This window comes from Gossypium hirsutum, chromosome A13 (genome assembly GCF_007990345.1).
Source record: "Gossypium hirsutum isolate 1008001.06 chromosome A13, Gossypium_hirsutum_v2.1, whole genome shotgun sequence".
Classification (NCBI taxonomy): Eukaryota; Viridiplantae; Streptophyta; class Magnoliopsida; order Malvales; family Malvaceae; genus Gossypium; species Gossypium hirsutum.
Genome location: NC_053436.1, coordinates 55,314,994 through 55,328,230, shown reverse-complemented (window position 1 = coordinate 55,328,230; position 13,237 = coordinate 55,314,994).

The window sequence follows — 13,237 nt, the reverse complement described above, 5'->3', positions numbered from 1 at the left end:
GACAAAATTCTAGGGGAGAGTTGAAGCCAAATTCACCTAGTCGGAATGTGGTTTGGGACCACAAATCGAGTCATAAATTTAGTTAAATTTATTTGCATATCTTATATGTGTGATAGTACTTGTACAAAATTGATGTTTTAATTTATATTAGGAATGTGAATTTGCTTGAAAGGATCTAGTTGAAAGACTTGGAAAATAATGATAGGTAAATAAGTAAGGACCAAATAGTATTAAAGTGGGAAATTGTTGTCCTTGCATGTCAAATTAGCCAAACTAAAGCATAGTGGCCGGCCATGCTATGGGTGGAAACATGTCTCCAACATGTTATGCTAGTGATGTATGTTAAGAAAATAAAATAATGAGCACGGTGATTAAATAATGAAAGGAAGGGTGATGAAAAAAAAATAATATGGTCTCATCCATACCCCCTTGTTGCCGTGAATTGAAGAAGAAAACAAAAAAAAAGTGTTCATTCTTGAACATCCTTGGCCGAATAGAGGAAAGAAAGGAAGGGGAAAAGCTTGAGAAAATCGGCTATGGTGGTTTGCTAGACTAAGGTATGTTTGATGTTGTCCTGAGAAGCATGCATGTTTTAGTAATTGACTTGAGTTCTAAATAGCCCATGTTCAAATCTTGAATCTTGTTGATAACATGAGCAATCGGTCATGAGAAAGTGTTCAAGAAATGGTTGTTGTTCATGTTATTGGATGAGAAATGGTGAGTTTTGTTGTTTCATGTTAAAGTTAGGTGAATGATGATAGAGGAGTGTTTGAACTATAAAAAGAATCGGCTACCTTGTTATGAGCTAGGGCCGAATGTGAGTTTGGTTGTGTTTGAATATTACATGCTTGGTAGAATGGTGGATGAAGGTGCCGAATGTATGTTGGATTGATAGAGTCTCCAAATTGATTTTATGTGTGTATGCATGACCGAATATACGTGGTCACATGAGTAAGGAAATGAGTTATTTGATATGTGGTAAAAGTTAAGTACTAAATCGAAGGTTGCTAAAATTGCCATTTCTTTAGCCGAATATGTGTTTGATCAATGAAGGAATTGTTGAAGAATATAGGTGAACTTGGTGAGAGTATTCGGCTTAGTGTATAAATGATATAAAGATTTAGGAAATTGTTTTGGTTAGGTGTATGTATGATTAAGTATATTCGGCAATATACTTAAAGTGGGTACATGATATTACATTATAATTATTGAGCTTAAGTATATGGATATGTGTATGTGGTCATATAATGACATTTTGGTTTGAAATTTAATGATATGTGATTGCCGAATGTGATAAATAAATTCATGTTATTGGGTTAAATATTGAATACTCTTATTTGTATTATTTAAGCTCAAGAACCTAAAGGAGAGGCGTCCAACAAGGGGAAATCGAAGGTCATCGAGTAGCCGACTCGGAATTATTTTACCCAACATAAAGTAAGTCATTAAGCATATAGTTGGTATTAATTCAAATGGTCATAACGTTTACATAATGATGCTGAATGGAATGAATAAATATATATATATGCATGTACGTATGTGATGATGAAAGTGTTGAATGAAAAGAAAAGAGGTGAGATGTATTGAGTTGTTGATCTCGGCACTAAATGTGCGGGTATAAACATTTATGACCATGAGATTGGCGCTACGTGTGCGGGTTTAAATTGTGCAGCACTAAGTGTGCGAATTGACTATGTAGCACTAAGTGTGCGAGTTTGACTATGTAGCACTAAGTGTGCGAGTTGACTATGTAGCACTAAGTGTGCGAGTTTGATTATGTAGCACTAAGTGTGCGAGTTGATTATATAGCACTGAGTGTGCGGACTTAATATATATTCTTGAATCATTATGGACACTAAGTGTGCGACGCTATTGAGTCGATCACGGACAGCGGATCGGGTAAGTATCTTGAGCTCATGGCTAATAGGTGCTATGTCTATATTTGGAGTTGAGCTTGGTAAGTTTGAACCCATGTGACGAATATACTTGAAGTCACGTACATAAGATTTATCGTGGAATGGGTGAAAGGCCGTTTAGTTGTATGATTGTAACGAAAATAAAATGATTTATGAAAATGCCTCGAATATCCTATTGATGAGTATATGGAATGTGAATGCATGATTTGGTATGAGATTGAACCGATAGGTCGGAGGAACTATGGTATGGATTGGTATGGATGGAGTAACTAGCCTCGTTCCATTTTGTTTCCTCTTGTGATAATATTATTAATGGATGGTAGTGTATTGCTTATGACTTACTGAGTTATAAACTCACTCGGTGTTTCCTTGTCACCTATTCTAGGTTTCTTGGACTCGTCTCTTTTTGCGTGGTCGGGCCGTCATCGAAGTCATCACACCGGATAGCGAGTTTTGGTACTTTCTTCTTAGTTGGCTTAGGAGAACATTTCGGCATGTATAGGCTATTATGTTGTGTTTGAACTTTGGTATGTAATCTTTTAGCCATGCGAAAATGGCATAAATGTTCGGTTGGGTTTGGATTCATAACGTTAGGTCGCAAATCTTGATAATTCGACCTTTTTATGCCATACGTCATGGTTGATTATTTTGGTGTTAAAATTCATGATATGGCAATAGTGTAGTAGGGGGAAGTTTGACAATGATTAGCCTTTGGCATGGTTAGTCATGATCATAATTTGTGATATGCATGATGAATTATTAGTTAGATCAAGGAGTAAACACGAAGTGGGCATAGTTGCTTTCGTAACAGATGCTGGCAGCAGCAGTGACATGAGATTGAAAAATCACTAAAAATAGTAGGAGTGGAATTAATTGATGAATAAATTATGTAATCAAATTTCGATGAGTCTATTTTCATATAGAAGTAACGAAAGGATCATATGGACAGTATGTTAAGAGATAATCAGGTTCTCGTGGGACAGGGACAGAACGGTTTCTGGATTCCCTGCTCCGACTTTGGAAATTCATTATAATTAACCAGAGATAATTAGGAGTCATACCATATATGTATAGATTCCTCTCTGAGTCTAGTTTCTATAGAAACAAAGGCATCAGTATGGAAGTTCTGTACAGGGAGTATCCAGGTCGTAATGCGCAAAGGTCAGTGTAGTCGACCCCAGTAACATGGGAGACTTTGACTAATAAACTGTACTAATTGGCCCAACCAAAATTCTAGAAAAAAATATGTAGATGAGAATATGAGTCTAGTTTCAGGGAAAATTCACGGAACTGGATTTGAGTTCCAGAGCTCAAGATATGATTTTAAAGAGACTAGTACGCAGATTGACAGCTTGTCTGGAAAAATTTAATAAGTGGTTTGAAGTCTGTTAACACCTCGTGTTCGACTCCGGCGACGGCCTCGGGTTCGGGGTGTTACCAAATGGTAAGTTCATAAGTGTTAGACTTGGAAATTTAAGAGCAAATTGTAATAATTTTGTTCGGACAGCAGCAGTAACGTGATTTTAGAAAATCACAATAAATTGTTGGTGTGGAATTATAGGCTGAATAAATATGTAATCAAAGCTTAATTAGTCTAGTTCTTATAAAGAGACCATGTAAGCAAAGAAATTTCCTATAAAGAGATATTTAAGTTGTGTGAGACAGTGTCAGAATGACTCCGAAATCCCCTGTTCTGTTTTAGAAAATCATTATAATTTGTACAAAAATGGTTATAAGATAAAATTTATATGCTTAGACTCCTTAATGAGTCTAGTTTCAAATGAAATCAAATAGAACATATTTTGAATTCTGTACAATGAGAAATTTGATTTGTAGTGAAGACTGGTCAGATTAGTCAAACAGTGAAATAGGGGAAATTTTAAGACAAATATGGTATTGATTGGCCAAACCTAAAATTCTGAAAATTTTATGGATGGAATATATATGAGTCTATATTCAGGGAAAATTTAACGGAAATTTATTTTGAGTTTTTTAGCTCCAGTTATAAATAATTTAGTTACTATTGCTCAGGAAAACAGCTTGTAGTGAATATGTGATTTTGTTGTAAACATTGATGAAACTATTTGAGTTTCTTATAAGCTATTACTGAAATTGATGTACAAGATAAATATATATGTGTGGTAAAGCCGAATGGCTAGTGTGATATATGTATGAGATATGTATATGTGGTAAAGCCGAATGGCTAGTGTGAAATATGTACGAGATATGTATATGTGGTAAAGCCGAATGGCTAATATGAAATATGTATGAGATATATATGTGTGGTAAAGCCGAATGGCTAGTGTGATATATGTATGAGATATGTATGTGTGGTAAAGCCGAATGGCTAGTGTGAAATATGTATGAGATATGTATATGTGGTAAAGCCGAATGGCTAATATGAAATATGTATGAGATATATATGTGTGGTAAAGCCGAATGGCTAGTGTGATATATGTATGAGATATGTATGTGTGGTAAAGCCGAATGGCTAGTGTGATATATGTATGAGATATGTATATGTGGTAAAGCCGAATGGCTAGTGTGAAATATGTATGAGATATGTATATGTGGTAAAGCCGAATGGCTAATATGAAATATGTATGAGATATATATATGTGGTAAAGTCGAATGGCTAATGTGAAATATATATGAGATATGTATATGTGGTAAAGCCGAATGGCTAGAGTGAAATATGTATGAGATATGTATATGTGGTAAAGCCGAATAGCTAATATGAAATATGTATGAGATATATATATGTGGTAAAGTCGAATGGCTAATGTGAAATATATATGAGATATGTATATGTGGTAAAGTCGAATGGCTAATGTGAAATATATATGAGATATGTATCTGTGGTAAAGCCGAATGGCTAGAGTGAAATATGTATGAGATATGTATATGTGGTAAAGCCGAATGGCTAATATGAAATATGTATGAGATATATATATGTGGTAAAGTCAAATGGCTAATGTGAAATATATATGAGATATGTATATGTGGTAAAGCTGAATGGCTAGAGTGAAATATGTATGAGATATGTATATGTGGTAAAGCCGAATGGCTAGTGTGAAATATGTATGAGATATGTATATTTGGTAAAGCCGAATGGCTAATGTGAAATATGTAGGAGATGTGTGTATATTGTGGCCGAATGACCAAATGTGGAAGGTGTGTATTATTAGATATTTGATGAGGCAAATGAATTAAAAATATTACAGTCGATGTAAATGTTGTAACATGTGATTAAATGTACATGAAACTTGGAAATATATTCCGGGTAAGACCCGATGACTACGTGTGGAGATTTCGTCCGGGTAAGACCCGATAACTACGTGTGGGGACTATTCGAGCTAAAGGTTTCGCTGAAGATTCGAGTAAAGCATAAGATTATACGACTTCACAGTAACAATTGGTAATAAATACGTTCAATGCGTTAAGTTGGTCAGGTATGTATTTTGAGATTATATTTAAGCTTGATTTGGACTAAATCACAAGGTCGTTATGTGATGCATATGTGAGTAAAGCAATAAGATTGTTCTATGATTATTGTGCATTTGGTCAATGTGGAAAGTTAGGTGAAAATATGTAATGTACCTATGTTTATAAGAGATCACTATCAAGTGAGAATTTATCTGCCTATTATATATGATGAGATGTGCATATTCGGTAAAGGGATGGTATGCCCTAAGAAAGAGTGAAATAAAAATACGAACAACTATGTTATAATTTGATTGTTATCTGTTGACACCTCTTAAAACTTACTAAGCATTGTAATGCTTACTCCGTTTACTTTGTTTCCTCTGTTTTATAGATCTCATTTGGAAGCTACAGGCTCAGGGATCGTCAGCAACTAGTCACACTATCACTATCCACTGTTTGGTACTGCTATGTTTTGGATTATCGTATGGCATGTATAGAATAGACTAGTAGTGGGAGGATATTTTGGTTAATGTATATAAGCTATGCGAATATGACATCTTTTGAATGTTTACTTCTATAAGTTTTTTTTTAAATTTTATCCCTGGTTGTGTCTAGCAATTATCCAATTGAATGATCTTTACTTCAAGAAAATGAAAATTTTTTTACTGTTCTGATATGAGTTTCAAGTCCGGTAATGCCCCTTTACCTATTCCGGCAACGGATACGGGATAGGGGTGTTACAATTTATTGGTATCAGAGTTACGGTTTAGTCGATTCTAGGACTAACGTAGCACGCGTGAGTCTATTTATACATGCCATAAAGTGATAAAATGATAGTGTGACGATTTTTGACTATTAAAATGTGTTTGTTGTATTGTCATGAATCTTGATCCCGATCGAGCTGTAGCAAGCTTCTGACTATGAGAATTTGCGATATAACTTCTCTTAGATATGGCTAAATTATGAAGTTGAACAGGTACGTATCATGTACTCGTATTTGAATTTCGATTTGGATTGAATTATAAAGGGTATAAGTGATGCAATTTTGAAAGAGTGTTATGACTATAAATGTGATTTTTGTATGTGGCTATGGAACTGGAAGTTGAATGGTCGATAAGCATGTTGTGTTTGTATTCAAGTAATGTAAATGATATACTAATGTGTATTGCTATATATGTATATGTACATGAGAATTGAGAGTGATATATCCGGGCTAAGTCTCGAAGAGCATTCGTGCTAGTGATATATCCGGGCTAAGTCCCGAAGAGCATTCGTGCTAGTGATATATCCGGGCTAAGTCCCGAAGAGCATTCGTGCTAGTGATATATCCGGGCTAAGTCCCGAAGAGCATTCGTGCTAGTGATATATCCGGGCTAAGTCCCGAAGAGCATTCGTGCTAGTGATATACCCGGGCTAAGTCTCGAAGAGCATTCGTGCTAGAGTTATATCAGGGTTAAGTCCCGAAGAGCATTTGTGCTGGTGTTATATCCGGGCTAGGTCCCAAAGAGCAATCATGCTGGTGATGTGTATTCAGGCCTTCGTGCCTAGTAGGCTTCGTGCCGGTAATTTGAGCAAAGTTTAAGTGTTCATTACTATACGAATTCAAATTTAAATGAAAGGATATGTTTAAAGGTGTACATACATGATGTTTATAGACTTGGTTAAGTCATTTCAATGTGTAACAACAAATGAATAGGGGCACTATGTGTGCAAATGATTAGAGGCACTGAGAGTGCGAGTTCTTCAACCGAGCACTATGTGTGCGAGATCGGTCAGTAGACATTAAGTGAGTAAAACAAGATTCATGTAAGACCTCGTATGGAACAAGGGCATTGATTTAAGATGGTGGATATGTTGTTAAGAAATGAATTCATGTTATAAATGAGTTACAGATTTAGTTTTTGGGATGCTTGGTATATGAAGTCATATGTGCTATTGCTAAATGACCCCTATTTTTGTTAATCATGTTCAAGAAATTATTTCGATTAAGTTCGACATTTAAAGTCTGTAAAAATTTTTTTATGAATGCTGATAATTTTGGATATATGGGTTATGTGCTAAAGTAAATCCCATGCCGGTATACTATATGAGGCTTTATGCCAAATCGATTGTATACGGGTATCGTTAACGGTGGTTGAATGTGCTAAATGAATTCAATGTTCAGGTATGGGGAAGTCGATTTTCTGTTGGAAATAGGTTAAGTTGAATAGTGAGATATGATGGAGTTATAAAGGAAATTTATTGGGATGTTTGAGTATATGTGTACTTTCGGTCAGGTCACAGCTTATACATGAATGAAAATGTGAGTTACAAATATGTGAGTTGATGATGTGAATTATACATGTTAATATGTGCTTAATATGTGTTTGAAATGCATTTGTGAATTAAATTAAGTGATTATTGCTTATGAAATCAAGAAAATGAGATATATGTGCATACTTGTAGAAATGTTTATGTATTTGTTTTAAGATAAGAAAATGATTTTATAGATCGATGCGAAATCAGTAATGAATTACAATTGCTATCGATGAGCTAATGTTTATATGGATATAATTCAATAAGAGGACATTATCCTAAACTATGCATCGGTAGAAATTTTCGAGGACGAAAATCCCTAGAGGGGGGAAGAGTTGTGACACCCCTAATGTGACCCTAGTCGGAAAGTGGTTTCGGGACCACAAAACCGAGTCATAAAAATAATTAACCGTCATACTTAATGCTTATTATATGTATATATGCATGTGTGAAAATTGCATGTTTGAATTTTGTTAATTGAAAGTGAATTTTATTAAATAGGACTTATGTGTGACACTTTTGAAATGTGATAGGTTAATCTATAAGGATCTATTAATGCATGTTAGGAAATTCTTGTACTTGCATGTCAAATTACCCAAAATGTTAGGTAGTGGCCGGCCATGCTATGGGTTAAAACATATTATAAACATTTTGTGTTAAAATGTTGTGTGAGAAATAATAAAATACTAGTTAATGGGAGGAGAAACCAAAGTTGTCTCACCCTTGCTCCTCCATTGCCGTGACTTGAGGGAGGAAGAAGAAAGTTGGGTTGCTTTAATTTTTGGCTTAGAAGATGGCTAGAAGGAGGAAAAATTATGATTTTAGCTAGTTAGGTAGCTGAAATTTCAAGTAACTCGGTAATCCATCGAAGAAGAAGAAGAGGGCTGCAACAAAAAGAAAAATGGAGACAGTTTGCATGTTGAAGAAAACTAAGGATTTAGCTTGTTTAAGAGTTGTATCCTAAGTTGGTAAGCTTTCTAAGCTCCCCTCTATCTTTAACTTTGTTGTAAAGAAAAATAATGATGGATTGTGGTTGGAAGGCATGAATACGGGTTGTAGAAAAGAAAAGCTCTTTGATTAGTTGTAAAAAATACTACTGTCCAATTTTGTGCCTTCGTTATGCTGTCCAAAATTTGAACAAATTAATGGTTCTATTTTCATGCCGATTAGGGATTGATAAATTGAGTCTAATAGCTAAAATATTATGTTATTCTTACTAAGTTTCAGTTGTTAGTAGTGACGTAACAATTTGACAATTAAATGCATAAATGACTGCTGGAAACTGCAGCTTGAAAACAAATTGTTCCATCATGTAAATGCTGATTTGAAGGTGCTGTAATATGTGGAGGAATTGGTCTGCTGCATGTTTGAAATAAAAGAAAACAATGGTTGTTAAATATTAGTTTTTGTTGCTAATCGAATGGGTTTAATTCATTGTTCAAGGGGCTATAAATTGGTGTTAATTAAGCTATTCGGATGGTCTAATAAAACAGCCTGAATGTTAAATAATGCTTGCTGTCCAGATTGAAATTATGCTAGAAGGTTGAACAATTGTTGTTCAAATGGAATTTTGGAGTGTTTAATGGACTCCATGTTGCTAAAATTTACATGAATAGAAATTTCTAAGCTTAAATTGTAAGAATTTGAGTTGCGTGGTTTAAATTGTCAAAGATGCATTTGGCAATTGATTATAATTTGTTAAAGGGTGTAAAGTATTGATAGTTCTAAATGGTACATAGTTAAATGAAGATGGAAGCTTGATAAACTTTTATTTAGAATGGAAGTAGGAGAAATGTGTATTCGGCCATGTTGTGATGAGTTGAATTTGAATGGTTGATGCCTTAGTTTATAAATGGTCATTAGATGAGTTTTAAACTTGTTAAAGTTTGATAATTTGGGGGTGTTAAGTTGGGGAAAACGTGTAATAAAAATGGGTGGATAATGTTTGTTTGTTAATTGATGTTTGCACCTTAAATAATTGAAATAAAGCTTGCCGATTATGATTAAATGTTTAAATTGTAATGGTCATATATAGGTATATATATATATGCCTTATGTATGTACCATGTACACATAAGTACATTCGGCAATATGATTAAATTCATGTATAAGGAAGCATGATAAATTAAGTGACTCCTTGCTTGTGAATGTGAATTAGATATAAATTAAATAAGCATGAAATCGAGTCATGGCATGTTTTATTAAATATGATACATATTGAAATCTATTGTTTTAGATATAGATTAAATGATATGTGATTGCCAAATGTGATTGTTAAGTGAATAATATTAGTTAATTACTTAAGCAAATCTATTGTTTTACTTAAGCTTAAGAGCAAAGAGGATCAAAGTCGGATAGGGGAAAAGAGAAAGTAAACGAATAGCCGTGGATATCTAGTCGTCGACCACTTCCGAGGTAAGTTTTAAGTGATTAAACGTTGAGTAAATTCAATCATAATAGGACATAATGAGTTGATCTAATAAGATACGATGTGGCCATGATATGTCTTAAACTCAAATGGTAAGTTCATAAGTGTTTAGACTTGGAAATTTAAGAGCAAATTGTAATAATTTGCTTAGGACAACAGCAGTAACGTGATTTTAGAAAATCACAATAAATTGTTGGTGTGGAATTATAGGCTGAATAAAATATGTAATCAAAGCTTAATTAGTCTAGTTTCTTATAAAAGAGACCGTGTAAGCAAAGAAATTTCCTATAAAGAGATATTTAAAGTTGTGTGAGACAGTTTCAGAATGACTCCGAAATCCCCTGTTCTGTTTTTAGAAAATAATTATAATTTGTACAAAAATGGTTATAAGATAAAATTTATATGCTTAGACTCCTTAATGAGTCTAGTTTCAAATTATATCAAATAGAACATATTTTGAATTCTGTACAATGAGAAATTTGATTCGTAGGGAAGACTGGTCAGATTAGTCAAACAGCGAAACAGGGGAAACTTTAAGAAAAATATGGTATTGATTGGCCAAACCTAAAATTCGGAAAATTTTATGGATGGAATATATATGAGTCTGTATTCAGGGAAAATTAACAGAAATTGATTTTGAGTTTTGTAGCTCCAGTTATAAATAATTTAGTGACTATTGCTCAGGAAAACAGCTTGTAGTGAATATGTGATTTTGTTGTAAACATTGATGAAACTATTTGAGTTGCTTATAAGCTATTACTGAAATTGATGTACAAGATAAATATATATATATGTGTGGTAAAGCCGAATGGCTAGTGTGATATATGTATGAGATATGTATATGTGGTAAAGCCGAATGGCTAGTGTGAAATATGTACGAGATATGTATATGTGGTAAAGCCGAATGGCTAATATGAAATATGTATGAGATATATATGTGTGTGGTAAAGCCGAATGGCTAGTGTGATATATGTATGAGATATGTATATGTGGTAAAGCCGAATGGCTAGTGTGAAATATGTATGAGATATGTATATGTGGTAAAGCCGAATGGCTAATATGAAATATGTATGAGATATATATGTGTGGTAAAGCCGAATGGCTAGTGTGATATATGTATGAGATATGTATATGTGGTAAAGCCGAATGGCTAGTGTGAAATATGTATGAGATATGTATATGTGGTAAAGCCGAATGGCTAATATGAAATATGTATGAGATATATATATGTGGTAAAGTCGAATGGCTAATGTGAAATATATATGAGATATGTATATGTGGTAAAGCCGAATGGCTAGAGTGAAATATGAATGATATATGTATATGTGGTAAAGCCGAATGGCTAATATGAAATATGTATGAGATATATATATGTGGTAAAGTCGAATGGCTAATGTGAAATATATATGAGATATGTATATGTGGTAAAGCCAAATGGCTAGAGTGAAATATGTATGAGATATGTATATGTGGTAAAGCCGAATGGCTAGTGTGAAATATGTAGGAGATGTGTGTATATTGTGGCCGAATGACCAAATGTGAAAGGTGTGTATTATTAGATATTTGATGAGGCAAATGAATTAAAAATATGATAGTCAATGTAAATGTTGTAACATGTGATTAAATGCACATGAAACTTGGAAATATATTCCGGGTAAGACCCGATGACTACGTGTGGAGATTATGTCTGGGTAAGGCCCGATGACTACGTGTGGAGATTTCGTCCGGGTAAGACCCGATAACTACGTGTGGGGACTATTCGAGCTAAAGGTTTCGCTGAAGATTCGAGTAAAGCATAAGATTATACGACTTCACAGTAATAATTGGTAATAAATACGTTCAGTGCGTTAAGTTGGTCAAGTATGTATTTTGAGATTATATTTAAGCTTGATTTGGACTAAATCACAAGGTCGTTATGTGATGCATATGTGAGTAAAGCAATAAGACTGTTCTATGATTATTGTGCATTTGGTCAATGTGGAAAGTTAGGTGAAAATATGTAATGTACCTATGTTTATAAGAGATCACTATCAAGTGAGAATTTATCTGCCTATTATATATGATGAGATGTGCATATTCGGTAAAGGAATGGTATGCCCCAAGAAAGAGTGAAATAAAAATACGAACAACTATGTTATAATTTGATTGTTATCTGTTGACACCGCTTAAAACTTACTAAGCATTGGAATGCTTACTCCGTTTACTTTGTTTCCTCTGTTTTATAGATCTCATTTGGAAGCTACAGGCTCGGGGATCGTCAGCAACTAGTCACACTATCACTATCCACTGTTTGGTACTGCTATGTTTTGGATTATCTTATGGCATGTATAGAATAGACTAGTAGTGGTAGGATATTTTGGTTAATGTATATAAGCTATGCGAATATGACATCTTTTGAATGTTTACTTTTATAAGTTTTTTTTTAATTTTATCCCTGGTTGTGTCTAGCAATTATCCAATTGAATGATCTTTACTTCAAGAAAATGAAAAAAAATTTTACTGTTCTGATATGAGTTTCAAGTCCGGTAATGCCCCTTTACCTATTCCGGCGACGGATACGGGATAGGGGTGTTACAGTAGAAAGATCATAAAGAAAAAGAAAGAAAAAATAGAACACATAGATTTTATATGGAAACCCTTTCGGGAAAAACACCACAGGCAGAGGAGAAGAAAATTCACTAATGTTGAATTCGAATGATAAAAGAGGAGTTTCGACTACATATATTTATAGGTTGAAAAACCTAATTCTAATCAATGTCAAATATATTATGCTAATAAATGCTAAATATATTATACTAATAAACACTAATCTTCTAGAAAGGAAATATATTTTGTTTAACTTTGACTTACAAGCAATCTCTTAGAATTTGGGTCACACAACTCTAACATACACTAGGTCAAATTAGTAATAATATCGAAAGAAACCTATTACCTTCCATAACCTAGGATTAATAAATTGTTTCAGTATAGAAATATCATTGTTACCTCACTTAATATGATGTCTCTTTATGAAAGTTAATAAGTTGATTGAACATAGAAATATGCTAGAAGAACTTATTAATTAAATAAGTGTGATTTCATGGGTTAATAAATAACCGAGTTGCTATGGACTTCTTCCATAACATCATTAACATTGTTTTAATAATTCCAAGTTAAAGAAGACAATTAATCT